This window comes from Muntiacus reevesi, chromosome 2, assembly GCF_963930625.1.
Source record: "Muntiacus reevesi chromosome 2, mMunRee1.1, whole genome shotgun sequence".
NCBI classification, from domain to species: domain Eukaryota; kingdom Metazoa; phylum Chordata; class Mammalia; order Artiodactyla; family Cervidae; genus Muntiacus; species Muntiacus reevesi.
In genome coordinates, this window is record NC_089250.1 from 273,296,753 (window position 1) to 273,313,712 (window position 16,960).

The window sequence follows — 16,960 nt, forward strand, 5'->3', positions numbered from 1 at the left end:
AATTTGCCCTTGCTGCCATAGAGGAATGCACTGGGCCAAAGACAGTAAATTTAAATTTGATATTGAAGGAAAACCTATTCTAGTAAACTCCAAACAGGGGACCTCCCAGGTCCCCTACAACAAAAACCAGGGGCAAATTCTATCTTTTCCCTCAAACCCTTAACGTCCAACAGTGCCCTAATATACCAGCCCTAAATGATTTTTTCCTTTACCCTTAAACAGTCCCTTCTAGAATACCTACTGGACTTTTTGGACCCCTGCCCTCACAAACCTTCAGTCTTTTACTTGGTTGACCTAATTTGGCTTCTAAAAGAATTACTGTTCACCCTGGAAAAATTGATTCAAATTATAAAGGAGAAATTCAAATTATGATGTCAGCTCAGATTCTATGGCAATTCAAAAGGGGGGACAAAATTGCTCAATTACTTCTTTTGCCTTAGATTTCTATTAACTCCTCTAATAATGTACGGACAGGCAAATTTGGCAATACAGATCAAAAACAATCCTTATGGACATCATTGGTATTTAAATATGTCCAACCAAATATAAACATCAAAATTAATGGCAAAAGATTTTCTGGTCTCCTCGGCACTGGATCTAATATTATGATTATTTCCAAACACTTGTGGCCCAAATCCTGACCTATACAAAAGGTCTCTTGCCAAATTGCAAGAATTTCTCAAACCAAAGTACAAGAAATTTATCAAAATATTCAAATCTACCCATATGATAGACCAAAAGGCCAACCTACAACATTAAGACCTTATGTGATAGATGCACCCCTTAATCTAATAGGAAGGGACTTACTTATGCAATGGAAAACTCAGATATACATTCCACATTTTTCCTAGGGGCCACTGCTCAAAACAATTATTAAAATAACTGAGAAAAATTATGAGCCTATTTAGACAAAGCAATGGCCCCTTTCGAAAGAAAAATTACAAGCTACTAAAGAATTTATAAACACACAATTAAAAATGAAACATATTGAGGAATCTTGCTCTTTTTGGAACTCTCCTATTTTTGTTATAAAAAGGAAATATAACAAATGGTGTCTCTTAACAGAGTTTAGAAAAGTTAATTCTTTTATGAAACCTATGGGTGCATTGCAACCAGAGATCCCATCACCTATTACTGTTAGGGGAAACACACTGATTGAAACCGCCCACCCTGGCCAGGCACCATAGTAACCATTTGCATGAGTTGTTTTATGGCAAGAGATCCTGATAAGGAATACCGAACTAATAAGCCACCACCAGCCGGAAGAGTTCGGGAAAGATCTAGAGGAGACACAACCTGTCTGTCCACTTCCCAGAATCCCTCTTGCTAGCATCCATCTTGGCTGAGCGATGCGTGCGCCACCAGGAAAGACTCTGAATTAGAATGATTGGCCAAAGACCACCCGGAAACTAATCCCATCACCATAAAACCCAAGACTGTGAGCCACGCGGCAGAGCAGTTCTCCTTGGGTTCCCTTACCTACTGCTCTCCACCCGGGTGCCCTTCCCAATAAAATCTCTTGCTTTGTCAGCACGTGTCTCCTCGGACAATTCTTTTCCGAGTGTTAGACAAGAGCCCAACTTCGGGCCCTGGAAGGGGGTCCCCCTTCCTACAACAACTGGCGACCACGAAGGGACACCCCCATTTCTACTGGGGCTGACATCCAGACCGCTCGGGGTACTCCAGGACCAGCTCGCCTGCCGACGGATCTGACCCAGCGGCCGCAACTGGGACTCGTTTGTCCCTGGTCTCCTCCTGACGCAGACAATTGGCCAGGGTGCCCCAACTGGGTAAGGAACAAGAGATTTTGTTGACCCCTCTTTTCTCACCCCTCTTTTCAACCTATCCTATTTTTCTAGTCCCCCGGTCCTGGACGCAGGAATCTGGTCGAAGGGCCTCAGCTTAAGCTGAGGATTGGAGACGGATCACCTCCTCTTGGCAGAGAACTCGAATTCTGGTTCTGGTAGGGCCGAGTTCCAGTCCTCCCTTCTCTAGAAACCCAGGGAAAAGTCCCGTAACGCCTGGGTGTCTGCAGGTGGCAGGAGACGTCTGTAAGGCCACCCCTTTTTTTCTCTTTCTCTCCCCCACTCCTAGACCTTTTGTCTCGTCCCACTCCTTTTCTCTCAACCTGGCCCTTTTCCCTCTCTTTGAAGACCCAAGTTATTTCCGCTTACTCTGTCTGTCAATACTTGGACCTGAAGTTCTGGGTCTTTGTAAGAGATTTTCAGAAAGGCTACGCCCTCTGCTCCCCATCAACTGTGCTTTTTGTTCTTGGGGAGACGATCGGGCGTTGGAAGCCCTCCATCGGGTGCCCTGTTTCTATAAATTCAGTCATTTAATTGAGCATTTGGCTGAGTGCTTCCACGTAGAAGTGATTGACGGGGTTCGGTATAGTCGCACCTGGTCTTGGGTGAAAATTAACACCCTAGATACATCCTTAGGGGTTAATTCACCTTTTGGGACCAGCCCTACAGCCCCGTTGATTGTGCTTACTACCGAACATTTCCTTTGGCGCTTATACAATCAGGCCCTTTGGGACCAGAAAAGAGCTTACAATCTCTCTAGAGTCAGATATAGAGGCATCCGTCCCAATACTGGTCCCTTGGGAACGAGATATAAGCCATACCATCGCTAAAATGGAAAATAAGCCTAGTTTCCCTCTAGACACCCCGCTCGGTTGTCTTTTGGCCAACTGGGAGGGATACCAACTGGGAGGGTTAAAAAAGAAAAAACTTATCAAATACTGTACTCAATACTGGCCTACTTACTCCCTGGGAGGAGGGGAAAAATGGCCCCAGTCAGGATCACTTGGACACAACACCATTTTACAGCTCAGTCTATACTGCAAACGTGAGGGTAAATACAAGGAAGTTCCCTATGTCCAGGCCTTTATGGCCCTCTACCAGGATTCTGAAAAAAAGGGAAAATATAAGCTTGAGGACTTTGATAAATGCTCTTCCAAAATCCTATTAGCAAGGTCTAAAACAGAAGATCCCCTTGACCTTCTCTTGACCTCCCCTGCTTCAGCAGAGAGGCCACGAGGAAGGGAGGGTCAGACACGCCCGGAAGTCAGGAGGCTGGGCCCGGAAGTCATGGGATCAGAAGGGGAGTCACTCCCTGTCGCCTCAGCTCCTCCTCCATATGTTCCCTCCCCCATGGGGTTACGATCAGGAAGTAAGCTTTGTCCTTTACAGAAGGAAAGGTCATCCTCAGACAAAATCTGCCCCCTAAGAGAGGTACCAGATGGGGAGGGGGGAACTATGCACGTTCATGTTCCGTTCTCTATGCAAGACATTACCCAATGCAAGGAACAATTGGGTTCATATTCCGAGAACCCCCCAAAATTTAAAGATAAATTTGAGCGTCTTAGCCTTAACTTCTCTCTCACCTGGAGGAATATAATAGTCATCCTCACCCGGTGTTGTAATGATGAGAAAAAAGCTCGGATCCTAGATCAGGCTAAAAAAGTGGCTGATGAAAGACAGCGGGTAGATGTCAGTCTGGCCCCTGCCGAAGAGGCAATTCCCTCGACAGAACCAGACTGTGATCCTAATACAAGGGCAGGAAAAAAATCCTTAAGACACCTCATTACTTGCCTACTACAGGAAATGACCCAGGGTGTGCGAAAGGTTGTTAATTATAATAAGATAAAAGAGGTTACACAGGAAGAGAATGAAAATCCAGCTCTTTTTTTAGGCAGACTCACAGAAGCCTTTAAAAACTTTACCGAGACAGATTTAACGAATATGAAAGGACGAGTCCTGTTGGCCCATTCCTTCATAACCCAGGCAGCCCCAGACATAAGGAAAAAATTACAAAAACTAAGAAAAGGACCAGAGACCCCAATTTCCGATTTGGTGAAAGAGGCAAATAGGGTATTTTTGAACAGGGACCGGGAGGAGAAAGCAAGAAGGGAGCAAAAAGAAGTCCGAAAAGATAGGAGAATAGAGTGGCAGACCCAGGCCTTGGCCCAACAACAGGCTAAAATCCTGGCCTTGATTCATCCTGCCACTATGCAAGAGTCCCGGGGAGAGCAAGGAAAAAAAAAAGATCTTAACAATCCACGGTGGCTGAGCCGCACCCAGTGTGCCTACTGCAGAGAGGATGGACATTGAAAAAGGGAGTGTCCATATCGCCCTAAGGAAAGGCGTATGGCGACCCCTACACCTGCTCCCTCTGTGTTAGTTCTGGGCGACCAGGACTGACGGTGCCCAGTGGCTCGAGAAACCCCCGCGAATGGTGAGATCCAGATCACTCCTCTCGACCCTTGGGTGACTCTACAAATAAAAAGTAAGGATGTGAACTTTCTTTTAGACACGGGGCTGCCTTCTCTGTTCTTCCTTTCCGATTAAGACCTTTAGACTCCCAGACTAAAATGGTGATAGGGGTAGATGAAAAACCCCAAAGCCGGAATTTTACTAAGCCTCTCCATTGTAAGGTGGGAAATTGGCAAAGAACCCACCCCTTCTTATACATCCCTGGTTGCCCTGCTCCCCTACTGGGGAGAGACCTTCTTTGCCGCCTCCAAACCAAAGTGACTTGGGGAAAGGTAAAAGTCGATAATTTTCTTTGCCTAGTGTCTAAATATTTACAGTCAGAGATAAAAAAAGAAGAGTCTGTCCCTTTCCTAGATGAAGTCAATCCCCAGGTGTGAGATGTCTCCAGCCCTGGTTTAGCCATAAATGTTCCACCGGTAAAGATTTCTCTGAGGCCAAACGCTCCCTACCCCTGGAAAAGACAATATCCCTTAAAACCAGAAGCTCTTGAGGGTCTTAGACCATTAGTTAACAGATACCGAGATACTGAAATTCTAATCAGCTGTGAGTCCCCCTGCAATACTCCAATCTTGCCCTTTAAAAAACCAGATGGATCTTATCGATTCGTCCAGAATCTAAGAGCTGTTAATAAAGCTGTGATTCCCATCCACCCCATAGTCCCAAACCCATATACCCTCCTATCCCAAGTCCCAGGAAATGCCAAGTACTTCTCAGTCTTAGATCTTAAAGATGCTTTCTTTTGCATTCCTCTCCATCCCGAATCCCAAAAACTCTTTCCTTTTGAGTGGCGGGACTTGAAAACAAGAGAGACCATACAACTCTGCTGGACTCGACTACCCCAAGGGTTTAGAGATAGCCCTCATATCTCGGGACTTCCTTGGGGAGAGAACTAAGGGAATTAACTTTAACAAACAGTAGCCTAATACAGTATGTGGATGACTTGCTCATAGCTAGTCCAGATTTTACCAGCTCTCAAATGGACACTATTAAAACTCTAAATTTCCTATATGAAAAGGGTTATCGAGTATCCCCCAAGAAGGCTCAGATAGCTTAACCCAAGTAAAATACCTTGGATTTATAATTACGGAAGAAAAAAAAATGCTTGACCCCGAGAAAAAATCCCTCATCTTAAATATCCCATACCCCCAAACAAAAAAACAGCTTAGGGGATTTTTAGGAATGACCGGGTTTTGCAAGATCTGGATTCCTAATTATGGCAATCTGGCCAGACCCCTATATGAAAAGTTAAGGGGGAAAGAAAAAGAGCCACTCGACTGGAATGAGACCTGCAAGGTAGCCTTTAATGCCCTAAAAGAGTCCATCACTACAGCCCCAGCTTTAGGCCTCCCAAACCTGGAGAAGCCTTTTAGACTCTATGTTTCTAAAAGGATAAGAACTGCTCTTGGGATGTTAGGGCAGATGATGGGGCCTATATTACAACCTGTGGCTTATCTCTCAAAACAACTAGATGAGGTGGCCAGAGGGTGGCCCACCTGCCTCCGGGCAGTAGCAGCCACCGCTCTTATGGTTAAGGAGGCATCTAAGCTGACCCTGGGTCAGCCCACCACAGTGTATACGCCTCACCAGGTGCAAGCAGTCTTAAAAACTAAAGGGGACAGGTAGATGACAGGTAAAAAGATCACCCAATACCAAGCTCTCCTCCTTGACACTCCAGAAATAAAGCTGAGGGTCTGCCAGACTTTAAATCCAGCAACCTTACTGCCAGATCCCCCTACTTCCCCTCTGGATCACCAATGCATACAAATCATAGACGAGTTATACTCTTCTCGCCCAGACCTATCAGAGACACCTTTATCTGACCCAGAGGAAAATTGGTACACAGATGGCAGCAGTTTTGTAAAAAAAGGAGAGAGGAAAGCAAGATATGCTGTAGTGAGCCTAAAAAAAACTAAAAAAAGTGGGTCTCTTGCCCCAGGCACCTCAGCCCAAAAAGCTGAACTTTTTGCCCTGACAAGAGCTTTGGAGTTAAGAAAAAAAAAGAAGATTAATGTGTATACGGACTCTAAGTATGCTTTCCTCATTCTGCATGCCCATGCAGCAATTTGGAAAGAAAGAGGAATGCTTAGTGCCCAAAGCTCTCCTATTAAACACAAAGAGCTCATTCTCAGGCTCCTAGAGGCAGTCAAACTTCCTGTAAAATTAGCTGTCATCCACTGCAAGAGTCACCAAAAGGGGCAAAAAAAAGAGGCCCAGAAAAATAAAAAGGCTGATCAAGAGGCAAGACGAGCTGCCAGGGAAGCTACCTCTGCCACTGCTATCTGCCCCCTTTTCCCCAAAGAAACTCTGACTCCAAATTATACCCCAAAAAAACATTCCCGATATGCTGAGCGGGGTTGAGAAATTGGGTCACATGGGTGGTTTCAGACTGATCAGGCCCAAATAATACTCCCTGATTCTCAGGTTTAAAAAATTACTAACTCCTTACATAAGAGTACCCATTTTAAAAGAGATAATCTAGAAATCTTGCTTAAGTCTATTCTCTACCATCCCCAGTTAGCTAAGGTTGTTAGACAGGTCACACAGAATTGTGATACCTGTCTAAAAAATAATCCAAAAACCAGACCCTTGCCACCTCCTCTAATTAAACCTGTCCAACATCGGGGATCATACCCAGGAGAGGACTGGCAAGTAGATTTTACAGCCATGCCAAAGACCCAAGGGTTCTCTTATTTGCTAGTCTTCATTGACACATTCACAGGATAGATCGAAGCGTTCCCTACTAAGACAGAGAGAGCTACAGAAGTCTGTAAAGCTCTGCTAAAGGAGATAGTGCCTAGGTTTGAGCTGCCTCGATCACTTCAGAGTGACAACGGGCCCTCATTTACAGGCACAATATCCCAGAACCTAGCCGCATGCTTAGGCATAAAATACCGGCTCCACTCATCCTGGAGGCCTCAAGCTTCAGGAAAGGTAGAGAGAGCCAACCAGACTCTTAAAAGAGCTCTGGCTAAACTATGTCAAGAAACACATAATAAGTGGACACATATGCTACCCATAGCCCTCATGAGGGTACGGACATCCCCCAAACGGCCACTATTGTTAAGTCCTTATAAAATGATGTATAGACGTCCATTCTTAACTTCTGATTTGTTTTTTGATGAAGATGCCAATACACTCTTAAAACATATAATTGACCTGGAAAGGTTTCAACAAAAACTCCAACGGTATGGAAAACAGATCTTCCCAAAACCACAGAAAGACTTAAAAAATCCCCAGGTAGAGCCAGGGGATCAAGTATTAGTAAAGACCTGGCAAAAAAAAGAGAGTCCAAACCAGCTGTCCGAAAAATGGACAGGGCCATATCAGGTTGTTCTAGTGACTTCAACTGCTGTAAAAGTAAAGGGTCTATCTGCTTGGGTCCACAATTCTAAAATAAAACCCTATGGCCTACAAGAGGGAAAAACAAAAACTGAGACTCCAAAGCCAGACGACAACTATTCCTGTGAACCTATTAAAGATCTCAGGCTCCTGTTCAAACAGAACCCCATCAACCCTCCCTCAGATAAGTAAAATACATCATATGATGTTCTTCCTCTTTCTAATCATATCTCCCTGTATGGCTATTGATCTCTCCCTAAACGAGGCATATACACTTGCAAACCACACTGCTTCTCAACTCAACCTAACCAGCCTGTGCTGGATCTGCATTAATGGCAAAAGCTGGGGATATGTCCAACCTATCCCAGGGTATCAATGGCCCACCCTTCCAGCTGAGCTACGGGCTGTTACTCAGCGCACCCCATCTGGTCGTAGTATGGCCTTTTGAAAAAAAGGAAAAAAAAACTTCATGCCTTGGTACCAGCAACAGCTGTCTCTATTTACCCCCTCGATGACATCTGCAATCCCACCTGAGCCCTTATTTTCCCTCTTGACTAACATTCCCCAAGTGACCTTCCCTATCTGTCTAAAAAGCCACTCCCTAACAGGGGTGTCAGTGAAAAATCTAAACAACTCACAATGTGGGGTGACCTTCACTGTTGAAACTGATGGAAAAAACCGGGACCTAAAAATTTCACTAGGGTATTATGATTTAGCCCAAAGTTTGGGAACTAGAGGTTCTGGCAAAACCGACACACTATACCTGTCCCCGAACATGAGGCTCTCCTCAGATGCCATTAACCAGTCTCAAAAATCCATGTTCTGTTCTAGACGACCAAAAAACCACACCCATTTGTCCTGGTTTCTAAACCAGACAGGCAACTCTGACCCCTGTTATTCCCTTGTAGGGGTACCCACCCCTAAAAACCTAACCCTATGGTGAGAGCCCAAACAAAATACTCTCTACCTTGAGGACAAAACCCAGGATGCCTCACAACACTTAAATCCGTTTCTAAATGCCCTCACTGCTGCTGGTTTTGCAGCAAGTGGAGTGACAGTCTCCTCCCAGCTGCTAAAGGACTGCCCCTGTTCCATTATGCCATGTTCCAGTTGTAAGGCAGATGAAAATCCTGTTCCTCTTTGGCAAACCCATTTTGCTGCCCAACTTAAACCTAGTCATGGTGTCTATTTCATATGTGGGGATAAAGCTTATTTATCCCTACCACCTTTTTGGTCAAAAACTTGCTCCCTAGGGTATGTCACGCCCCACATAGATCTGGCCTAGAGTAATACCTCCTTGCCTTTACCAGTATATACCAACCAGAAAATACGTCGTGCGGTAATACTTACCCCTATTTTCCTGGCATTAAGACTGACTGCTGGTTTAACAAGAGTTGCCGTGGGGGGGACTTCTTTACATAAATTTCAGCAGCTTTCTACCGACACTGCTGTATCCATAAAAAAAACAGCAAAGACCCTCCAACGCCTACAATCCCAGTTAAACTCCCTAGCCGCAATGGTCCTACAAAATCGTCGGGCCCTAGACTTATTGACTGCAAGACAGGGAGGCACTTGTCTATATCTAAAAGAAAAATGCTGTTTTTATTATAACCAGTCTGGGCAGGTCCAAAAAGATATCAAGAGGCTTTTAAAACAGGCTACAAAGATCCGGGATCTAAGTTCAACAGGTATATGGAGTTCTCCTTCTTTCCCTTCTTGACTCTTACCATTCATGGGTCCAGTGATAACTATCCTATTAAGCCTCCTATTTGGCCCCTGTATACTCCAACTCCTTACAAAGTTTATCTCCAGCAGACTCCAGCAGTTCCAGGCCAAATTGATGTTACTACAAGGGTGGGAGCTGGTTTCAAATATAAAACACCCCAACTTAGATCAGGTAGAAAAAAACTTCTGCTCTGCTAGGCAGGCCTACGCCCAGACACAGCAAAAAGAAGTTACAAAAAAAAGAGACCTTCGCCCCAACTCCCAAAAAGCATCTTGAGTATAAAGTCTCTCAGGGGGGAGTTGTTAGGAAAAGCACACTGATTGAAACCGCCCACCCTGGCCAGGCACCATAGTAACCATTTGCATGAGTTGTTTTATGGCAAGAGATCCTGATAAGGAATACGGAACTAATAAGCCACCACCAGCCGAAAGAGTTCGAGAAAGATCGAGAGGAGACACAACCTGTCTGTCCACTTCCCAGAATCCCTCTTGCTAGCATCCATCTTGGCTGAGCGATGCGTGCGCCACCAGGAAAGACTCTGAATTAGAATGATTGGCCAAAGACCACCCGGAAACTAATCCCATCACCATAAAACCCAAGACTGTGAGCCACGCGGCAGAGCAGTTCTCCTTGGGTTCCCTTACCTACTGCTCTCCACCCGGGTGCCCTTCCCAATAAAATCTCTTGCTTTGTCAGCACGTGTCTCCTCGGACAATTCTTTTCCCAGTGTTAGACAAGAGCCCAACTTCGGGCCCTGGAAGGGGGTCCCCCTTCCTACAACATTACTATTCCTCAAAATTGGCACATTATTATTACTGATTCACAAGACTGCTTTTTTAATATACCTTTATACCCTTTAGACCGGGAGAGATTCACTTTCTCTCCCTTATCCTAATCATATCGGGCCTCATGAAAGGTTTCAGTAGACTATGTTACCTCAGGATACGCTTAAAAGTCCTGCTCCTGCTGCTGCTAAGTCACTTCAGTCGTGTCCTACTCTATGCGACCCCATAGATGTCAGCCCACCAGGCTCCCCCATCCCTGGGATTCTCCAGACAAGAGTACTGAAATAGGGTGCCACTGCCGTCTCCATAACAGTCCTAGTATTTGTCAAAATTTTGTAGCCAAGGCTTTACTTCCTATGTGACAGCAATTCCCTCATGCATATATCATTAATAATATACTATAGCTACAAAAAAGGAGAAATGATATTTTTGACACTGAATGGCTATGATATTCTTTAGACTCTGGAGAAAACTGGTTAAAATCTTTTTTGAAATTGCAAAACCGGTTCTTCTTGCACGTGCAGTTAGGAAAAGGTTAACTTGTTGAAATATTTTTTTTTTAGAGCTCCAGTTCTGCCTGAGAAACAAAGATAGGTCTAAGAAAAAGCCTTAAGTTAACTCTTATCATGTCCTTGGGATACACAGCCCACTCTATCTAGGACTCCAGCCATTAACAAATTGGTGGAGCTCAAAATAAATAAATAAAACAAAAAAATATTTTAAATTTTAAACAGAGAACTATGCCTATGTATCTAAAATTATCCATGTCTCAATATATGTCTTTGTTTTTGGATAATGTAAAATTGATGAGCTCTATTTAGATTCAGCTTTACATGAACTGAAGGGTATTCAGTGTTAGATATAATGTTTATTTAAATGTGAAGGTGATTTAAATATAATTATTTGTTAATCTAGTTGGGACATGTCTTGAGTCATCAACATTATATAATACTTTTATTATGCCTTGGTTTAAGGTAAATTAAGTTTGTCAACAAAAAGCTAACTCTTTATATATATATACAAATATATAGATGAGATGAAAACTTTTAGATAAGCTCTATTAAAAATAATTGTATTTTTGATAGAATGATCTATTATCTATAATCTGGAGTGGTCTCTTGGAATTAGAATGACTTAGGTTTCTAGAGTTGTGCTGAACTAAGTAGTGAAAATTTATTAAATGGCTGGGTCATTTCCAAATAAAGTAAAATTTTGAAGCATTAATTGCTGAATATTGACTTACTCTTACAAGGGGTTTTTCTTGCAAAAGAGCTGAAGAGATTTTGAGCTGTTAATAAATATAAATATATATTTATATAGGAATGGATATATATATAATATGATTTGATAAATATATTCAACAGTCTATAAAATACTAACATCATTTCATAGTTGCTATAAAAAAGTAAAATATATGCTTTTAATAGAAAGATATAAGAAATGACAAATAAAATGATGAATACAAAAATATTTTTTTAATTGTTGAAACATTTATTATAAAATAAAGTAGTATTTACATAGGCTTTGCTAGGCTAGTTTTTCATTGTCGTTCTAGCTACAGCAAATGTTCTTTCTCCAAATTAGGCCAAATTAAAAACAAAAGAAAAATTCTGGAAAAACAACATTTAACAGAATTAACTTTGGTCAGCAGATACATTCAGACTACAAATATATTAGAAAATGCAGTTAAAATGCTTGGGTGGATCACAATGAAAACCACAAAATATGATGTGTTTATTTAAAATAAACATTCCATTTGTTTATTGTGCTATCATATTTTGTTATGAACTTTTAACTTTTAGAGATGTTTAGTGCTAGAATTTTAAAAGGGCTATGACAAATGAAGAAAATTTTTGTGGCAAAGAGATGTAACTCATTGTCCTGAACTTTCTTCCTCTTCCTTCTTACATGTCTCTATCAATACAAATTCTTCTTTTCTAGGGGCAACACCTCTCTAAGGTAAAACTACACAACATGTTATAACCCACCTATCAACTTACTTTGCGATAATGAGAACACCTAATTCTATAAAAACAGAAATGGCTTTGCCTATATTTCTAAACAATTCAAACATTTTTTACATTCATTCTCTATTAAACAAATTACAGACATTCCTTATAGTCCACAAACACAAGACATGATTAGACAAACACATTACACACTGTAACTACAAATAAATAATTAAATAAGAAGAAATACACAGGAACACTTTTATCTTCCTTATCCAAAACAAACTTTACTAGATTCTAATGTAATATAGTCTTTAAGCCTATAACTATTATTAGTATGACTTTATTTCTGTTTCCAATCTGTAAAATTCTTAAAACGAAAACAACATAAAAAAAGACACCATTTCCTGAATAGATTATTTGTTCCTAAGAATATCAGAAATGTAAAATGCTCGCCTTCTTTTCAGGTCTGTCTTGAAAGTGTAGTCATCTTCTTTAACACACTAAACAGTGAGATTCAACAGTTGCTAAGCTACATTTCTTTTTCAAGGACAAGGTCAAATATATTTGGATGTGAAAAACAATTCATTTGTCAAGTTGTTCTGCATCACCTTTTCAATAATTTCACTTGAAAAAAAGATATTTGCATGGTTACTCCTAATCCTTTGCCCCAAATAACACAAACCACAGTCAAATACCAGTCCCAAACAGATTTCTAAATAATTTTTTTCTTTTGGACTAAAATATTTCCTAAAAATGTTTTCATCAATATCGCTTTCCTTTCTTTTTATAACTATTGTTAGTATAGCCTTATTTGTTTTAAACTTTTTAAATTTACCATAAAGAGATGTTTTGACAAAAGCAAAAAAACAAAAAACAAACAAACAAAAAAAGAAGTTTTGAAACATTAAAAGACACCTCCTTTCCTTTGCCCATTTGATATCAAGACGGGTTAACTAATCAATGAAAATCTAAGAAACTAATCTTACAGGGAAAGGGTATGCTTCTATTTCTCCAGATAGATCCAACGAGCTCACATGACTTCCTCTTCAAAAGATTCAACCTAAGGGGGCCCCCAACATTCAGACTAAAGATGAAACAGCAAAAAACCCAAGAAAAAAAAATTCTAATACAAGCCAAGGCGACATTAAAAATTTCCAAAAAATGCCGCACTCAATGTCATCGACCTTATGATCTCCCTACTTGGAGACAGATAAAAACCCTTACTAATCAAACTGAAAATCTGATTTCTCAACAGGGAATGCCTCGAAATCCTGAAAATAATTTTCTTCGCTATGCTTGGTTTGCTTGCTTTTGCTTCCCCCGCTCAGGCTGACTTGATTGATCACACTTACTGGGCTTATATACCTAACCCCCCCTTTTTTTATTGTAGGTTGTAAAATGGACAGACATAAGACCAATCATATCCACTAATGAGTCAACACATATGCCCCCTCCTTAGAACTTGGAGGGGCCCCCTCATCCTGAAAAAAAAAAAAAGAAACTAATTAATAGTTTAATTTAATTTAAAAATCCTTCCTTTGTGTATGGACACAACAAAATTATGCATAAACGTTAGCCAACAAACTTAGGCCTTCCCCTCCCTCCAAAAGACTTTCTGATGCTTCTTAGATTACTTACTGCCCTTTCTTTGTCCATAAATCATGTTTATACTACTAAAACTTTAAGAAAAGAATTAAAGAAAAAACAAAGAACACTATACAAAGCATTTACTAATAAGAACTTTAAATATACTCCTGTTCATTAAGACAAATGTCAGGCCAAATCAAGAAAATTAATGTTTATAGCTAATCATACAATTGTCAATTAGAGACCCCATAGTATATGGTTATTAAACTGCTCAGATGATATTAACAATACTATGTATGATTATATTACTCAAGTAACATAAAAGGTTACTAATACTACAATAGAACATTACCATGACAGAAGATTTCTTGGCTAACTTGACGATGAAATGGCCCCCACCTCGTCCTCGCATCATCCTTGATAAACAGATTGGGCCTAAACAATGGGACATCTAAAAACTTGCTACAAACACCAAAAAACTTGGGACTTAGACCAGACATTTCACAGGGACCAATCATAACTATAATTTTTTTCACTATAATCAATCATATTTTATACAAGCCTATGTTCCACTTCCTTTTGTTATAGCTATAAGAAATTTACAATTCAATAAGACTTTATGTTCTGTAACTTACATAAATTGTAAATTATATACTAACTCCTCTATTTCCTTAAATTTCCTTAAATTATATACTAACTCCTCTATTTCCTTAAAAAATGACTCCCTTTTGATTCTTTGATCTCGACATAATCTATGGTTACCAATAAATCTCCAACGGCCCTGAGAAAAAGGTCCCAAGGCTAGACTTGCTTCCCAGTTATTTACTAAATTGCTCTAGTGATCTAAACGATTCATTAGATGGCTGATTTTTGACATTATAAGATTAATAACTATTTACACCATTGCTGCCATCACTAGCGTTACTTTACAAACCTCAATTCAAACACATAATTTTATCCAAAATTAGACTAAAGATGCACATATTATGTGAGCCACTCAGGCTCAAATAGATGAAGATATTAAAAAAAAAATACAAGAACTGAGAACAGCCATCAAATGGGTTAGAGATCAATAAACAGATGTACAAAAACAGATGATGCTAAAATATGATTAAAATTCTACTCAATTTCATGTTACTCCTGTTCATTTCTATAATAGTGGCTACAACTAGAAACAAATCAAGTTTCATTTTTAAAACATATATGATAATGCCTTTCTGAATGTGCAGTTATTACAAAAAAAAATATGTAAAACCTTTTCTAATAATCTGCCCTCTTCCACTAGTATGGGAACTTTAGCTAAACAACTGGCTGATCAATTATCTAGGCTAGACCCACATAGATAGTTTCAAAGCCTTACTCATAATATTGGGTCTAGAACTATAATTTTGCTGATTGTCTTAACAATTATATTTGTTGTCTACTGTTGCCTTCATACAAAGATTGTCAAAACTGAATAAACTCTGATGGTCAAAACTCTTCTTACAAATATTATAAATAAATAAGGGGGAATTGTCAGGGAGTGTTTGACGTGAGGATTCCTACGTGCTGTCTCTCATAAGTCCTTTGTCCCTCTTCAAGCAGAACAGCACGCTGCTCCCAGGGACTGAGGTCATTGTGTGAGGCAGGCTTGGGTCTCCTTTAGTAAACATTCTCTTTAGGACAAAACTGCTTAGTCTCGTTCCCCTTTCTTGAGATATGGATGGCCTCCTGACCTTGTGACTAACATTACCCCTTGTTCCCTTGGTAACAGTTGCTGTACGTTTGGTTTTCTGATCTCTATTATTCCCGAAAGAAGTTTCTTGTACCACAGCCTATATATACTCATAGAAAAATCATTAAAGCACCTTTGCTCCATCAGAGCTTAGGTCCCCGGGTCTTTTTTGTCTCTCTCTTTCTCTCTTTTACTTTCTTATCATCGACTCCGTACCACCAGGTTCCGGTCCATTAAAGGACCCCAACACAGGAGCAGGAACAAAATCACTTGTAACTTAAATGCCTAAGCCACTTAGATACAAAGTTCATTATATAATAGTTACAGATATAAAAAGCAAACAGCAAGAACAAGATGACTACCATTATTACAGTCAAGATAGTTTTCCACCAAGAAGGGATTTGTATTTGAGCTTCTATAGCATTGAATTGCCCTGTACCAGTTAACATTTCAAAAGTAATTTGGTTTTGGGGAGTGCCAGCTCGAGCATTAGAATTGGCATGATCTTGGGCCACATCCTGAAACCACATTGTCCACTGAAGATATTCTCCGGGTTTAAGAAGAGCCCTTATCAAAAGTCGCCAATCATAAGGAACAAAATTTCCAATAGAAGATGCCATAGCGTTTAAAAGTTCCTTAGCAAAAGGCAAATGAGGGCCACACAGTTACAGCTTTCTTCATTTGTTGCATGTGAGAAAAATCAATGCCTTCATATTAAGGTATTACTTCCCTTGGGCGTTAGTATTTCTCAAAACAGGGAAAGCAGAGAAACCATCAGCTTCAGAGATTTGAGACTGCAAAGCCAGTAACTCAGAAAGCCTTTGTCGTGAAGGAGAATGAGTGGATAGTATTTTTTCATAAACACAAGTGTGTGCCAAAGGCTTATCGCTGTCCTCAAGAAAAGTATTGTTAGCCTTACTGTCAAAAATAGCCTCAGAAGAATCATCATCAGGGTCCTCTTGTTCTTGAATTGAGGGGACTTTCAGTTTCGTGCCCATTGCAAGACAAAAAGGAGGAGCACTTGGGTCAGCGCTGGTGGGAAAATTTTGAAATATTTTATGTTGTTCTAATTGAGCCTTTTGTAAAATTTCATCATCTAATTCAAATTCATGTAACAAGCGTTCCGCCTGTTGTCGAATATCAGAGTGTGGTGAGGCTAGAATTATCTTGAAATGGCAGAATCACAGCTTTAATAAGATCCCACGAGGGCCAGAAAACTATTGGAATATTTTTTCCCCGTCTTCAGGCTCAATGAACATTCTCTTTAATCTGGTTCCAAATTTCTAAATTGAAACTGTCTTCACTGGGGAATCAGGGATAATGTTCAACCACCGTTTGGAGATAAGCCTCTATTCGCTGACACGAATCCGAAAATCCTTGGACTTTAAGTAAATGAAGAAGTAAAGTAGAAAAGTGGTGGCGCTTTCCAATCGTTCGTCCCATATCCCTGTACTTACCGACCTCCATAGGTCCACAGTCACTCCGTCCGCTTGCCAAGGGCATTCTCCAGGTCCCTGTTTGGGCACCATTTGTCTTGGTCTTTACTGACTAGGACCTGGGGACTGGAGTTGACAAAAAGA

The 16,960-nt window shown here is 40.6% G+C and overlaps 1 protein-coding gene across 1 annotated transcript in view; it reads left to right on the top strand.

Annotated features, from left to right (window-relative positions):
* LOC136161650 (zinc finger protein 665-like) overlaps positions 1-16,960 on the top strand; it is a 365,259-nt gene that overhangs the window by 52,439 nt on the left and 295,860 nt on the right. The gene's annotated exons all lie outside the window — the stretch shown is intronic.